Below are 17,577 nucleotides of genomic sequence, written 5' to 3'. Positions count from 1 at the left end.
GGCAAAAAGTGGGGGCAACCAGGCAAAAGGGTACACTTTCCTACACAGGCCCCCAGTCCCCTGTGTCCAAAGTAAATGGGACAGGTTCCAATAACCAGGTCAAAAGGTCCCCATTCTCGGGCATCTGCTCAGAGACCAAACGTCCTTCACGCCGTATAGCCCCTACAGAACCCCTATAAACTACAGGCCTCCAGCAATTGGGGGCCCCCTTTTCAGTTCTAAAACAAAGCTGTCCTCAAGTGGCGGGAAACAGGTTTTCCATATGCTCGGGATAGTGAAGATCCCATAACCTCCGTAGCACACGCACCAGAGCCCAAAGTTGCAAAGCATCCTCAATGACGTCAAGTCCATCGGTAGGTTCACAAGGTTAGGCAGACGTCCAAGTAGTGCAAGACAGTTCCGGTCCAGTCATCATCTCTAGGCAAAATTTGGCGAGGGTTCTGGGCCTTGGTCCAGGCCCCCCATGTTCTTAAGATCGCTGCAGGGTTTTCTCCTTCATTCCCTGGGTTTTTCGAAATCTCCAAAGCCTAGTCACCATGCCATTTCCCTAGTGACAGGAGCATCCCTGCTAATAGGAATCCCCTAGCCCCAAGCTAGGAACCAGAAGTCCAAAACACCACAGAAAAGACATGGTGAAGGAGAGAGAGGGGCCTCAGAGGCCATCACAGATCCAGGTGAGAGTAGGATGCAGAACGCGCTTACCCCAGTATCAGGCTTAGCAATTAGCCAGTGCACTGGACCCCACATACACCATCTGGAGAACGCCATAAGCCCTGACCTCAGACACCACAAGACGACACAATCAGGGGTACATGTGAGATGCAGAGCAACATTACAACCCCTAAGCCTTATAATAAGTGAGATAGCAGATCACACAAGATCTAGGGAAACAAACAAAAGCCCATAAAATAGCTCAAAGTTAGCCCAAAAAGAAGTATCCAAAAAGGGTGTGGTCAAGAGATAATTGGTGCCACAAGGGAGGGGTACATTGCACACCACATGCCAAGAGACACGTTATCTCGAGGCACGTTGCAACCACCAAACAGCACCAAGTGGCGGCATGCCCGCTCCTGGTTCAGTCCTGTGCATTTTTAGGTTGAAAACAACCCTTGCCAATGGTGTCTCCATACACACATTAGGAGAGATTGGGTCCTGGAAAAACTGCCGATACCTAAAAACCAGAGATAAAAACTGATATAATCCACCCCTATGATCAATGACCTCCATAGATATAGATCACTGATATAGGAACTCAGATAGTTATGTAGGCTCATAAAATAGACGGATTTGCATGATTACTCATAAGCCACTTTTAAGCCTTAACCCCTTCAGTGCCCATGACGAGATGGTCTCGTCATGGAGCGCGGTTGCGCTGTGCCCATGACGAGACTATCTCGTCATGAACGCCGCCCGCTAATGCAACGCCCGGCACAGGGCGGGGAAAGGGCGGGGCACTGAAGAGGTTAAACCACCAGAAAGATACCATGATCAGGGACACCTACCCGTGCCTCACAAACAAATTGCATATAAGGAGTGTGGACAACACACCCCTCAATGGAAATACAGGAACCCAGAAAAAAAGATAATTAATGGTGGTGCACATGTAATGTTTTTCTCACTTAACAATGAACCAGGGTTTTATCTAACAGGTCTGTAAGCAGACATCCAAAGTGCACCACCTTTCAGCTGCCATGTCATCACCCCGAAGTGGATTCAAAGTGTGTGAATTGAACTTGTGACCTGCACTGTGAACTTTTTTTAACAAACTTTTTTAACGAAAACATCCAATGAACAAAGAAACACAGAAATCTCCCCTTAAGCCTTATCAGAGACCTGCAATGTTCAATTACAAGCTATGTATTTTTGCTCTTCTATGTATTCTCTGTCTAGCTTGGGTGCTGCCGCACCTATTTGCTACTAAATAACTGCCTAGCCAAATGGAGTCGGTTCAGAAACTATCACAGTGCTTGGTAGGGCTCTCTCTCATGTCACATATAATTATACCAACCCAAATACTAGTATTCAACATGCATTATACAGTGCATTTTTACACAACATGGGGTATCAGCACATGACCGCCGTGGGCTCCAAGACATCAGCCAGGTCTTGTTACATCTGTTCACTGACTTCACATATAGTAGGCGCAGCTCGACTTTACTTGTCTAAGAGATAGCCCTTGAAAGAGCAAAATCCCTTCTCCACCTGCATCTATGGAGAATTCGGGCCACAATCCAGCCCAACAAGGTAGAACCCCACAGAATAGTAGTACATTTGACCCATTACGAGATCAACCCAACAGCTCTTTAAGTTTTCACGGTGTCTAGCAATCTTTAAACTGAGCTAGACAGGATGCTCTAAAGGGGCACCATAAGGGAGGAAACTGCTTGCCCGCAAGATGTCCCAGAGAAGTAATTCTTGGAGGTAGCAAACACCCCATACTGAACGCACAAACACACCTGCTCTTGCCTCCATTTGTGGTCCAAGAGTGGCCCCAAGTGTATCTGGGGCAGTGTTCTTTAACAACAAGTGGCTCCCAGACATGAAATTCCTATGTAGGGCCATCCAGCTTGATGTTATGAAGGGAAAGGAGTCTTGTAGGGCAGGGTTAAACAAAAGATAGACACCCCATGTCAGAAAATCTGGGATACTGAAGTGGGTGGATACACTTAGCTAGAAGGAAAAGGGAAACACCTAATTGTACAGAAACGTACACTGTAATCCTTGCATTTTAGAGGTAAATGAATGCTTCCATTGGCCATGACTGAAAATTATGGCACGATCAAGCAATGCTGATGAATCCATACTATCAGTGCAGCGAGTTTGTCTACACTAAGCTCTTCCCTGAATGGTGCAGACCTTGTTCCCTTGTATTTATACACATCCTGACCCTGGTCATTCCTGGAGATGAACTATCAGATTTGTACTAGCACCCGCTAAGAAAAAGACAACCTTTCTGCATTCAGCTTGTGAAAAAAGAACTGTGGAGTATTTTGGCTGGGCTCAGTATAAGAACATTCCAGAAGAGTTCAGACTGCTCTCAGACTCACAAGTAGCAGCAGGAGGGTCCATACCCTTCTTCACCTTGCAGACAAAAGCTAATGCCCGCTTGTTACAAATCACCAGGTGGGAGTTGCTTAAAATGATGAATGGCACTGAGCTCAGCCTTAATTGGATCAAGGAAGAACTGAAAGCAATCCACCTCATGGTGATGCAGCATCAGGATGTGTTAGACTTAATGACCATGATGGAGGGAGGGCTGTGTGCCAAGATGTGTGCATCCTGCTGCACGTTTATACCAGGGAATAACCTGGATGATGGGACTTCGATTCTTGCCATCCAAGCACTGCACCCTTTGCAAAGAGGCATGCATGAGGAGGGAGGTGCCCCAAAGCAGGAGTGGGTTTGCGAATTGGTTCTCTTGGCTCCCCCATTGGCTTTCAAGACTGTGCACATCATTTCTACCAGTTTTTATAGTGTTTTTGTTTGTGTGTGGTTCCCTACAATTGGGGATTTCCTGCTGAAAAAAAGCAATCCTAAAATTTGGTAGAATGCAAGTAGCTAGAAAAGTAGCAATTGACAAAACTAAAAAACAACAGTTCCCCAATAATGTAACTGTTATGAAGTATGGGTTTGATAGTGTAGTTGAAAATTCAATTGGGGGAATGTAAATACTGACAAAGTCGATGTCGATATGAATAACGATACATTCACGTACAGAAATGAAATTGCATTCGTGTTGATGAATTCACCCGTTGTGAACTATGCGTCAGCCCCGACAAAGAAATACATAGCTAGGCAGGCCCTGAGACCCAGGCTTAAGGTCACTGATTGACAGATCACAAGTGGGGTAGAAAGTAGGCAGCAGACAAATGTGTGAATAGGAAATATCAGATCAAACCCACAGATAGGCACAGTGGCACCACAATGGTCCAAGGAGATTGGCCCCAATAAAGCACACATGGACGGAGGGGTACGCGTGTGAGAAGGTGGCCTGATATATGCTGTTCACTAGTTCTAGTGGGCACCTTGTATCAGTCAAAACAACCCCTTATGGTGATAGGTTAAAGACAACCTTATGTGAAAGCTATCCTAGTGGTAGCTATGGAGAGCAGCCTTCAGGCTAAGTCTTGAAGGAATGTAAAGCAGCTTGTTTTACCAGTCTATAATCTCTTGAATGATCAAATGAAAAGACAACCACACCAGGTATATATTCAAAATATATGTATTTAAGATAAATCACACCCCTCTAGTCTCTTTATGAGACTGGAGTTCGAAGTACTTCAGTTACAAGTGTTTAAGCATCAGTAAAAGCACAAATACACGTTTGGGCCCTCGGGCGTACCAAACCATATACTAAAATAGTGGTATAAGAACCACGACTGAGATAGGCAAGGTGCCTATAACCTCTAGAATCACTGGGACCCCAAGGAACCACCCAAGGTAGGGACGTCAGGGACCCACGGGAGCCATGTGCAGTGTGGAAACACTACCGCGGGTTCCTAGTACTTTCTATGGGGAATGTCGCGGTTGGAATTTTAAAGATTAGGGACACTTTAAATCGAACTAGAACCAAACCCTTTTGGACTTAGACAGTTCTATGACTAGCACCCTCGAGAGTACCGGAGTACTGGAGTTACCTCACCCAGGGAAGCCGGATGCATAGGTGCCTTTTGGTGTCGGGTCGCGTCGTCGATTCCAATGGAAGCCTGCAAAGAACTGCTGCTGCCGAGAAGAGGAGAAGTGTCCGGAGAGATCCAAGCCTGGATCTAGGATGTAAGGAACCTAAAAGCAGAGGGGACAGAGTCTGGGTCACTTGCCAGTGACCTAGGGCAGGATGGACCAATGCCCACAGATGTTGGGTGCTTCAGGTGAGTTGTTGAGTGTCTTGACTCTTCAGCTACAAGGTCCAGGAGGCATCGACGAAGTCCACAAGCCGAATTCGAGCTGTCCAACGAAGTCTGTCGAGTGCTGCGGTGTCGGCGATCAGAAAGGACCCAACAAGCCTTGGCAACGGCAAGTCTCAGGAAATCAGAGAAAGGACTGCGGTGCAGACCAGCAAGGTCTGATGGACTCACCCAGCAAGGGTAAGTAAGCACAAGTCTGGAGCAACCAGAAGAGTACAAGTAGAAGTGGAGTTGCCTTGCTAGCCAATGGGCTAGTGATTGCGAAGGAGCCTCGAGAGGTCACACTTGGAGCTGGACCACGGGTCACTCGTGGAGTGGAGGCCAACAATCTTTGGTGCAAAAGGTGCTCAAGGCTGGGGCTACCCGGAGCCCAAAGCACAACTTCGAGGATGACCAGGAAGGTGTTGTTGCTGCAAAAGTTCACGGTGTCCAGGGGTCACGGTTCCACGTTACCCATGATAGCCACGGGCCTCAGCTTTGCTGTGGACTCAGGGTAGCCTCGGAAAGTCTGGAAATCCACCTCTGGGGATGCAGAGACTTCAGCATCCGACGGGAGCTTTAGTAATGCAGACCAGTCAGTTGCTTCTTTGGTGCCTGCCAAGCAGGGTAGTCACTCCTTGACCCCAAGGGAGATTTCTTCCATCTTCTAGTCGTGATAGAAAGTCGAAGGTCCAGGATATATGTTTCAGAGGTTCATCCAGGGTAATCTAAAGTCCTAGGGACTGGGTTCCCATACTTATACTAAGTTTAGGCGATGGACTACCTCTAAGGCTCCACCTATGGGTGGGCCTGGGGTGGGGGTGGTTACACCCCTTTCACTTTGTCCAGTTTCGTGCCAGAGCAGGGGCTGAGTGCCTCTGCAAACAGTTTGAGCCGGGCTATGCACAGGGACACCTTGCGTGCCCCAGGCAGTGTCTCAAAAGCATTCAGTGAATGCACCCACCCTGCCCCAATACAGATCTGCTGTCTGGGGAGGAGGTTACACCTCCCTGTGACAGGAAACCTATTGTCCAGGCCTCCAGGCCTCCCCTGCCGGAGTTTCGGTCAGCAGGAGGCCAGACCCGTGTCTGTGGCAGTGGCATCCATTTTGTGGTGCCAGGGCTTTGAAAGGATTTAACCGGGTTAAGTCAGTGTGCACATGTCTCTCCCTCTAGAAGGGTGGAATGCTACCCCCGCCGCCATAACTGGGCGGTGGGGTAGTATTCCAAAGCGTTTGACACCAAACACGACATTTTTTGATGCAGCCATTCCAAAGTTGGCATTTACCGCGAGGTTATAATGCACTTAAGAGTATATGGTATGGCTGTATCACAGAACAGGCATAAGGAAGTATTTCCGAATGCTGCAGAGGGGCTCGGCTCATGCTTGGGTACCCTCTCACATGAAACCAAGCACTCTGCCTTCAGGATTGCCAAGGCCTGCCATAGGAGTGCCATATAGGTTTATATGTGTCTGTATAAGGTAGTGATATAGGTAGCCTATACCACAGTAAGGGGTGCAAGCACACCCTTACCCAGGTTGCAGTAGCAGACCTGTGGTGTCATTTTGGAGTGCTTCCCAGGGGTGGAATAATACATGCTGCAGCCCCTGGTAGGCCTCTGAGGTACCTATGCCCTAGGTACATAGTATACCATATACTAGGGGCTTATAAGGCACTCCAGAATCCAATTAGATATGTACCTAATGTACATGGAAACCATTTTAGCGAGGAGGCAGCTAGGCTGTGGTCCTGATTAACAGGGCCACAGCGAGACTAAAGTCGAAAAACAGTGAAACACCAGCAAAAAGTGGGGGTACCCATGTGAAGCAGATCCTACTCTCCTACACAGCGCATTCCCAAAACAGCATAAAGTCAGACACCACATAAAGTTAGGAACACTCAGCCAATCAGGACTCAGTACACCCAGTACATGCAGTGATCACGCTCTCCCCATGCTGGACATATTATTTACTGGCTGTATTGTGCCCATGCAAGGTCGAAGCCCACATGCATTCTTTATCCACACATTAATTTATGGCCCCAAAGACAACAGTCCCCATTCCTTTCCAAAAAAGTACTAATGGAACCATTTTATTACATACAATGAACAATATTAAATTCTACGTTTGAACGATTGTAAATTGAGACAGTTCTCAGACCCTATGCCTGTAACTGTTTTCCCGACTGGGCTGTTTAATTAAATTAGCTGTTCCTGTTTTGCCAAACGCCTCTTGATTCTTGTTTTTTCGAGGTATTTTCAAGCAACACAACTGCATCTGCTGTCCTAGAGGGAGCCATGCCCATGAAACCAAAAAACGTAGGGGCAGGTCTATATTGGAGATGCGCCACTTTTACGCCGCCGTTGCGTCACTTTTGTGACGCAGCGGCGGTGTAAACCCTGCGCCACGTTGCGCCATATTTACATCATGACGCATCTATGGAGATGCGTCACGATGTAAAGCCCTGCGCCACGTAAAACCTGCATCAGGTTTCACGTGGGCGTGTCGACAGAGGGGGGGGCGTTCCGTCGCAGGAACGCCCCTGAAAAGTGACTCAGTCAAATCTATAAGATTTGACTGAGTCACTTTCCCAACGCTGATGCACCAAAACCCTGCGCCTGCTTGAAGCAGGCGTAAGGCTTGACGCACCATGTTAGGGATAGGGTCGGTTGGAACAGTGCTGGAGTTGCGTCGCGCTTGCGACGCAACTGAAGCACTGCGCCAACCTTACGCCATCGGATGCGTCACGCATCTGTTTATTCCTGCGCCATGATGCGCCGCATTGTAAATGCGGCGCATCATGTGTGGCGCAAGGGTAAACTTGCGTGACGCATCATTCCTGGCGCATCCTTGCTGATTTGCAGGGATGCGCCATGAAACATAAATCTGCCCCGTAAAGTTTTAATAGTTTTTCACTGATTACTTCTTTCCTATACAAAAGGGAATTTCAACATTGCTACGTAGTTTGTCACATATTAATATTTCATGCTCCCTTTGGTGAAATGACACCTAACTTTTTGCTGAATGTTGATTTTTAAAGAACAGCCTTGGCAAACTCCTGCTAACATAGTCAACTCTAAGAATGAACGGTGGGAGAAGCCCTGTTTTGTTTTGCAGTCTATAGAACAAATAAGCAGTGCTGCAAAACTGTGACCTTCAAAGGGATGGCACAAGGAATGGTGGAGCAGTTTGCATATTTTATTCTGGACCTTGAAAACTTGTTTCTGGAGGAGATAGAATTTTGTACAAGATGAAAAAAAGATGTGAAAAATGGAGCGTTTCAAATTATGCATGATGTATATACCCTATAAATAAACCATCAGGTGCGCATCATACTGATCATCGCACAATCCTACCTCTTCGTGGACACAGTGATGTCTGCCTATTAATATTTTAAGGATGGGAAAAATGATATGCCACAAACAAAAAATGTAAATACCAACACGGTTCCTTTTTTGCATTTAAATCATTACGTGTTTTAAGATGATTTCAACAGGTCACAATGAAATACTTATCACCCAGTTCAACATGCATTGGCAAAGCTAACAGTTCTCATATTTAAACCTATTAGTTTTGTGAATTGTTTTTGCTAATGCTGCACAGCAGCTTTTTACTGATGCTGTGCAGTATCACCCAAAATATAAAATAAAAAACAGAATGATGTTCACGGGTCCATGTGAGCGACTGCCAGTTGGTGAACTATGAAAAGGGTGGGGCGCAATACTTGCCACAGTGTCATGCCATTTTCTAAAAAATTGCCGTGGGTGTTCCCTTTATGGTAGGAATTACCTCCAGTTTACAAATGACAGCCTTAAGTCATGGGCTCTTCCTTATGCCAAGAATGATATACAATATGCTAGTTCCAAAACTTTCCCGTTGATACTGCTGATATATCATTGGTGATCCACATGTCAAAAACTACCTCCAATACATCAGAGCCAGCGTTATTTTCATGGCCTGTGTCCCCCATCCCCATCCGCCAGGCCAATGTACAATGAATTCGCTCTCTGAGGCCAAGAATTACCTCCCCTACGTATATACCAACATTTTGCCATATGTGTCCCCATATGCCACAAACCTACTCCAGTATGTCAGGGTCTGAATTTTTCCATGGGCGCTCTGTCTTATGCCAATAATTACCTCCAAACTACCATCACAAGCATTTTGCCACGGGTACCACATGTCAAGAAATGTCTCCAGTATGCCAGAGCAGCATTTTCCATGAGAAGCCATATGCCAAGACGTTTTTCCAGTATTTCAAGGCCTGCATCTTGACATGGGTCTCCTCACTTATGCCAAGGATTACCTCAAATATGCTAGCTACAGCATGTTTCCTCAGGTGCCCACATAAGTCAAGAATTCTTCAGTACATGATGGCCTACAGCCATTCGGCCACTCTCACACCTACTCACTTCCTCTCTCATTTAGTTTCCCCCACTCACTCTAACTCACTCACACTCTCACTTATTCACCCTCACTTATACTCTCTCCACTCACTGTCACTCACACACAAACATGCTCAAATACTCGCACTCACTGTTTCTCACTCTCACTCATGAACACACTTACACACATTCAACCTTTCACACTCATTGCCTATACCTTGCAACTGCACTTGTACAGGCAATCAGCATTTTTAAATGGGATTCAGTAGACCCCTGGACCCTGGTGCAAGTGCACCCATGCACCATTGATAGGTATGCCCCAGGCTCACTCCATCTTTCCCTCATTCACTCTGCTAATTCACTCACACTTCCTTACTCACTCTCTTGCAATCACTTTCACTTTTTCATACTCATCCTCTCCCTACTCCTACTCACTTTCATTCTCATTGACACTTTCACACACACTAACACAATCACTCTCACTCAATCTCATGCTCTCATAAAAACACTCACACACGTGCACAGACAATTAATACTTTTTTCACTTACCTTGTTTCCTTTGCTGGCAACTTGAAGGCTCAATGGCAGAAGTGGGGCATTAAATAGGTGCTGGAAATCAGAGCCTGCATACCATAATTGCTAATGAAAGCCAGGCAGACCAGCAGCACCAGGATTAAAAAGTGTACAACCCATCTTAACTTCTCTCTTAGTTTCTAGATAGACCTGGAAGCATAGTCCTATCAGTGGCTGTGGAAGTCCTCGGAATTCATCCCTCCTGTTGTGTGTGGCACCTAACTGGACTCAGGGATGCATTGATGTGTGCCCTGCTAGCACCATTTTATAGATGTACTGTGATGTGTGAAGCATACTCCGTATGTCTGCTAAATAAAATGGATTGTGCTTGTGTGAGGAGATCATAGTTGAATAGAGCCCCACAGACTTGCACAATCCAGACATCCACCTACAGAGTGCTGTGTTTTTAAACAGAGGTGCAGTGTTTAGGTTGAGCCTAGCGTTGCAGCGCATGTGCTGCTCGCTTTGCGAGGCATGCAGTATTCAGTATGGTGTGGAAGCTTCGTGGAAGCACCACCCACTCTCCACCCATCTTTTTCATTGGCTTAGGTCCTAAATGCTGCCTTCTGATTGGTTTTAGGCTTATTAGTCCCTCCTCATGACGACCATGTCGTCATTTGTATCCTTCCAAAGCGACTGGCCCCTTTACTTCGAGTGTTGCATTGTAACTATTTTCTTCCCGTGCCTTCTACCCACCTTCCCCCTCCCACAGTCCATGCGTTCTCACCCCCCCTCGTTGTTCGTGCCTTCTCGCTCCCTGCCCTCCGCCTGCACTCAACGTTTTCAATGCAATAGGTCTCGCATGAATGCAAGTCCTACTGCATTGCAAATGCTTGTTTATTATAGCACTCAGGAGATGACTCATTGCTCAGCTCCCCTAACCCCTCCTCCTCCGGTCATCAAGAGCCTAGAGAGGGTGAGAGGGCTGACCTGCGCAATGGCAGTGTTCATGACCCAGTCAAGGTAAGTGGCAGTTCACAAGAGAGAGAGCTGTGCCCTGAAGCCCCTGTTAAGGAGCTACCACTGGCACATGCCTCAGTATTCTAAGGTGGGCCAGAATGATGATGCATGTGTTTGCAAGTTTATACAGCATAAATCAGCTGCAATTTTCTTTCTTTTTTAAATGTACTACTTCAAGATGGCAGCCTTTACTTAGAGAAGTAAATATAAAAAAATATTTATATATGAGTGAAAGTGCATTTCAAAAATAGAGGGGTACGGCAGCAAATGGCAGCTATGTGGTCCTAAAAGTTTGTTTTTTTATTGTAGGAGACTGAACCATGAGGAAAGGGGATGAACAGAAGAGCACATGCAGGATCAGGTGTGGGAGAATTCAAAATGGGGGGCAATGGAAGAGCGTCAGGCAGTGGAGTAAATATAAAAAATAAAGAAAGATTAAAAGGAAAAGGTGGTGGAAGCGGTGGATGAGATGGGGAAGCGGGAGGAGGGAGGAGGGAGCAACATGGTACACACTATTGGGACAGTATTGGAATGGGCAAGCAGCAGACGAGAGAGCAAGAAAACATGTGCACGCTCATGGAATGCTGAAAGAAAACAAAAGTTCCCTGAATGGGAGCTGTGGAAGGGATGCAAGTCATTCAATCACAAGGATGATAAAGAAGACTATCACCAGGGGAGGGACAAGCACAAGAACTGGAAGGAAAGCCATTGAAATAAAAGCAAGCAAACGAGACTGACAATAAAGCCAACAAATAGTAAGCAATGGGCAAGCTCTAAGCCCACTGCAAGCTTTAATATGGTCCACAAGAATCTCTTCGCAAGCCAACAGCTAAAAGCTGCCTGTAGGCAAGACTTAAAAAAACTTCCTCATGCAATGCATGTGATTGGAGGGTAGTTGGTGTTCCCCTGGTTGATTTAGTAATATCTTTGTGTATGAAATTCCTAACTTATGTATATGTTTCTAAATGTACTTCATTTATTGAGAAGCAGTTTGCAGTGTTGGCTGGCAGGGAACAGGGGTGGCGGGCGAGGCAGACATAAATATGTTTTCAAAAACACTTACCCTTTGCCGGCCACCGTCTCTCCTCAGCTTTGGTCCCTTCTCATGCCGCCTTTTCCTCAGCTTCTGAAGGTGCTACATGTATACTTGGTGCCAGCCTCTGAGTAGGGAAAAATACCTGTTCTGCTCCCAAACTGGTTTTGATCAGTTCTTCCTCCTCTCCTGTGTTTTGGTCCATACTGTCTAGGTTAACAAAAGCAAGGGGAGGTCTGGTGTCAGCTTCCTTTGTGTGGGTACAGGAAGCAGGGTACCTTGAAGTGTATTCAGGGCAGGGCACAACTCCATCCGATCCATCCTGTGTCCTGTCCGAAAGACCCACTCCCTCAATACCTAATCCCCTTTTTCCTCAAGTCAAGAAGGAAAACACAATACATCTTAGGAGAGCTATTCACAGTCATGTGACCCTTAATACTGGGAGAAAGACAACTTTGGTTTAGGCAGAAAAATGCCAACTTTCTTTCTAAAATTGTCATTTTCAGAATAGTAATGTAAAATGTGACTTTAGAATTAAAGAGGATTTTCAATTGCAATTCATATCACTGGAAGATGTATTTCTCCATATGTCCCCAAACTAAAGTTATCACTTATTAAATGTAACCCAGTGTTAGTCTATGGGAAAGATAGCCTTAAAAAACAGTGAAAAACAACTTTAGGAGTTTTTCAATGCCAGGACATGTAAAACGTAAGTACTACTTTTTAAGTTCTGATCACGATGCGCTATGAGCCTTTAGGGCCTACCTTCAGGGTGACTTACAAGTATTAAAAAGGAAAGGATGGTTTAAGCCTGCCAAAAAAGTTTATTTTGCTAGGCCGAAATGGCAGTTTAGGCCTACACATACTGGCTACAGTGGCAGGACTGGGAAATATTTTAAAGTGCTAATTTAGTGGGTGGCTCAATGAGGCCCATTAGTAGCATTTAATTTACTGGCCCTTGGCGCAGGTAGTACATTTATCTGGGGACTTATAAGTAAATTGAATGTGGCCATTAGGTGTGGGCCAATTTTACCATGTATTTGGGAGAGAGCACAAGCACTTTTCCTCTGTTTCGCAGGACTAAAGTGCAAAGAGTCATAGAGCCATCAAAAACAAATTCTGTGAAAATAGGGGGAGAAGGCAAAACAATTGGGGGAACAACACGTTAAGGATGTCAGGTCAAACAGATTACATAAAGGATGATAGTATTTCCGCTCATCCAACCAGAGTCTGGATGATTTCATGCACATTGAACTATCATGTACCAGAGGTACCGGAAGTGGGATCACACCCATTTAACCCTTGATTGTGACGTCTTGAACAATCCTTAGTCACTAATCATACTTGATGCTGAATTTGATGCTGAGGAACCAGGTAAAAAAAAAGGAGTGGAAACCACCAAAAAACTAAAACAGGACTCTTACATGCTCATTACAAGTCATGCTGTCTTTTTACTGCGATAATACCACATGCTAGATACCACAGGATGCAGTGATTACCAGGTTTGATGCTACATCACTCTGAGTTCCACTCCTCAGAATGGGGATTCCGCAGTATTATTTTGTTTTTTCTCCTTCCAATGTGTGAAAACTCTGAATGTTGCATTCTATTTCTGGAGAAAATCTTTAAGATTTGATAGAGCGCTTTTAGCACTCTATTTTGAATGGATGCATTATAGTCATAGTTGTCATGCACCTATGCACCAATATATTGCTTGATGTGTTTTATGATCATGAACATGTACTCAGCAGATTCATTTACTCATTTATTGTAGTGAAATTGTTATAATATGATCATCCATGCATGGTCATGACTGCATATATAGAGAGCATGATAGTTTATAATCATATACTATAATCAACTGGTCCCAAGACTGTACTTGTTTTGCACTTCCTTGGCTTCTCGAGAAATAAATAATGAAATGCATGTTGTTTTCGAGAAATAGCAGTGTTCTCATCCTACTGCAGATATCGGAATGCCAACTCGTTATTTTCAGATTGGAGAAGATACAAGGAATGCTTTGAAGACAGTTGGAAGCGAGAAGGGAGGGTATCTTTCGTGTCTGCCTGCTCTGGGAATCAAGGTCACCACGCCGAGCAAAGAAAACGTAATTAGAAAGTGTGAACCTCCCCATTTAGAAAAAGTTGCAATGGAAAATTTTACCAGGATGAACTAAGAATCGAACTCTATATTATATGATGCGCAGGGACAGAGACCCCAGACTTCTGCTAGCTTTCGGAGAGAAAGGAGCATCTTAGAACTCGCTTCTAGCCTTAAGCACCCAAGCCCATTTGACGTGAGTACTTCTCAGGAAGTCAACATGTGCTGACACCTTTGGGAATAGATGGAAGGGTACTAGATAGCATCTCCTCTGAGTACAGTGTAGGAACAGATTTGTTTTATTTCTGATGAAAAGGTACCTAGTTTTGAGTTGCATCCTGATCCTCAAATTTACCATTCTATTTTTGTTATGCCGAATTACTTATATTCGTAGAATCGGCTCTGTATTGATTTTCTTATATCTTTTTTATGTTAATCTTACGATGTGTGTACATCTTATTATTCTTGGCCTTATAATAAATTCACAAACCTAAAGTCGGAGTCCGTGGTACTTTCGGGTATACTATTGTCATCGTGTTATGAAATGTTTTTCACCTCCACCACTGTTTAGTAGGTAAATAAAAGATCCAGAACGCTAATTGTTAGGAGGAAGACAGAGGTGCAATTTAGCGTAATCAAATGGTAGCAATGGATGGTTTACCCCTAAATAGTGAGGGGAAAGGAGAAATATAGGGCAGAGTAGGAAGAATCGAGGTCCAGATGTGGCAGACAGAACATCGGCAAAGAGTGGCGGAACCTGGCAGACATTGACGGTGCGGAGGAACTAGAAGGGCGGCGTAAGTATGAAAGGTTTTGTGAAGAGTGTTAGATTGCGGTGTGTTTTATTTGTATGATGTTTTGCGGAGTTGGGATGCATGTTGAGTGACTGTGGTTATTGGTACTGGTTCGAACACGTGCGGATCAGGTAATTTTGGTGAACGGGCTCAAGAGAAGTCCAAGATCCTGGGATAGTATTGTAATATAATTGTCTGAGTAAATTGTGGGAGTCGTGAAGCGCTATTGACTGTTCACTTGTGTCAGGAAACTTTGAGTGAATGCAGAAATCACTTGTTGTGAGACACCTCCGGTACCGGGGGTGGAAAGCAATGAGTAGGTGACCAACGCAGGCCGGCGGTCATAGCAGATGCGTGTTCTTGTGTGAGTGTGCTAACAATCTTTTAGCGGACAGACAATTACTTGTTATTGTAACTGTAAGTTATTGTGACTGTGGTAGGACCGGTCACTTGGTTAATAACTTTGGGTTATACAGTTACTTGTAGAAGTGAATGTGTGAGCGAATGTACGAAGTGAAATTGTAAAGGCGGGTGAGCCGCTGCAAGGAGTGAGTAGTGACATCAGGGTGCACCACGCTGGGATTGGTCGGTTGGTGTAACGCCGCGCTGGGATTGGTTGCTTTGCAATTGTAGTCAACTATTGGATTGTGGGTTGCAAATCGATCGGTTGTCATGATGCATTGTTTTCGGGTGTTGAGAGATTTGTGCAGAGGTGACAGAGGGGTGGTGACTCAGGTTGGAGAGGAAGCTCCACCGGAGGATACCCCAGCACATTATATGGCAACGAATGTGGGTTTGCATACAATTGTTTGGCTTCAGAATTGGCATAAAATCACAGAGAAGGAAGGGAAATTGGCTTTCCCTCATTATGGGTCATTTAGTATGGAGGTTTTGTACCAGCTGAGGGGGGTGATGGCTGCCCTTAAACCTCCACCTCGACCCACACAATTTGAGGCTTTAGATGCTTGGATGAGAGCTGCATTAGCAAAGAAACGAGAGACATCACAGGGACGAATGAAGAGAGCAATTAAGGCATATCAAGATGCCAGATGGGATGCACAGCTGAAACGATGGAGAGTAGACACGATAGAAGGAGAGCGCTTGTATCCCTTTTGAATGTTAGCAGGAGAATCAGAGGGAAAGAGTAAGAAAGATGAGGATAGTGATACAGACGATAGTTTTCTGGACAGGCTCTTAGCAGAATGACTTCCACCTTGTGACTCCAAGACAGAGACAGAAAGGTTGCAACCACTAGAGGAGACAGTGGGAGCAGTGCAGGTGGGATTGGAATAACAGTACACAGGAGTCAGGAGACAAATAACTATGGTATGGATCCCAGGAGGGTCAGGGGGAATGTGATACCCCAATTACGAACCAGCCCAGTTTGCAGGGAATATGCAGTTACCTGATGCCCTGTCAGTGCCAATTACCATTGGATCAGTAGTCCCCATATATACTCCTGATGAGAGACAGAATGACAGTCAGCAATACACGGGTGACAGGGAAGAGACAATATCGGGGGGAAGCCTTACACAAATGGGAGCGGGTTTAGGACAGGTACCTGTGGCTTACAGTACTCCATTACCTGCTACTGCATATCCATCACAATTCATGGATAGTGGGTCAGAAAGGAGACCAACAGGAATCTTGGCAAATTCTAGGTCAGACCTTCGAATGTGGGTACAATCAGTGAGAGAGTCAATGTTGCCAAGAGAAGAAAGAACGACAGCAGAGCCTTCCAGGATACTATGTGGTCCGCAAAGTGTATGTGCAGGTAAACACTGGAGGAGTAAGAGCTGGGATAGAGAAGATCATTCAACAGCAAAGAGGGTAAAAGGAGCCATACCGAGGAGAACACAGAGTTGTGACAGAGAAGATGTAGAAAGGGAAAGAAACCAGAAAGTGTTGCAGAGTGCAATAAAAGCGCCAATGTTGGATGTAGTTTGATTGAAGGTGGAAATAGATGAAGTGGTAGAAGGGAATTTGCCTTAGGAAAGAATTGAGACATATAATCTGAATGAATTGTTGTTTGTAGCCAAAGATATTACAAGAAAGGCAAAGCGGGCTTATGATGCCCTATGGCAGTTAGCACGAAAGTACGATGTTGATTTAACAAAGACCAAGATGATGCAGGGTTCTTGCAGATTAAATTACACAGACAAGGAGTTGGAGGAAAAGCGAACTGTTGGGTTAAAAGCTCAGATCAGAGAACTGGTAATAGGCATGCGAGCTTGGAAAGCATTAGACAGATGGGAAAGAGAAGGGCCAAAAAGAAAAATGCTAAGACCGGAATAGGTACCTCCTCACCTCAGGGGGGAGGGATGGAAGCCACTGGAAATTTCCCTTTAAGATAAGTGCAGAATGGAAGGTATGTACACGTGCCATGGAGCAGAGGTGATTTGGCTGCTTTTACGAATGATTTTCCTCGGCTGAGGGAAAAACCTGCGGAATGGTATAAGCAGATAGACCGGTTTGTCAAGATCTCGACGGTGTTGTGGATTGATTTGAACACTTTGGTGCCGATTACGATCCGGTAAAAAATTTCCCCGTGCGACTCGTATCCGGTCTTTTTACCGTACGAATCGTACAAGTGCCGTACGAACTGGCAATCACGATTCGCATGGTAAAAAGTCCATACGAACCGCATTGGGAATCATTCCCCACACGTCCTCGGGTCGGAAAATGTGTCCGACACGTCCTCGTACGATTTACCGTACAAATGTGAAAGGTGAAGTCCGACCGAGGAATCACGATCCATCCCGTGCGTCCGAGGTTACAACCGGATGGAAAAAACACCGTCCGCACCGAACTCCCATAGCAACCATGGTGACGTGCCCGCATACGCGCCG

Source organism: Triturus cristatus, chromosome 2_1, assembly GCF_964204655.1.
Source record: "Triturus cristatus chromosome 2_1, aTriCri1.1, whole genome shotgun sequence".
Taxonomy (NCBI): Eukaryota; Metazoa; Chordata; class Amphibia; order Caudata; family Salamandridae; genus Triturus; species Triturus cristatus.
Note: the sequence above shows the minus strand (reverse complement) of the source record.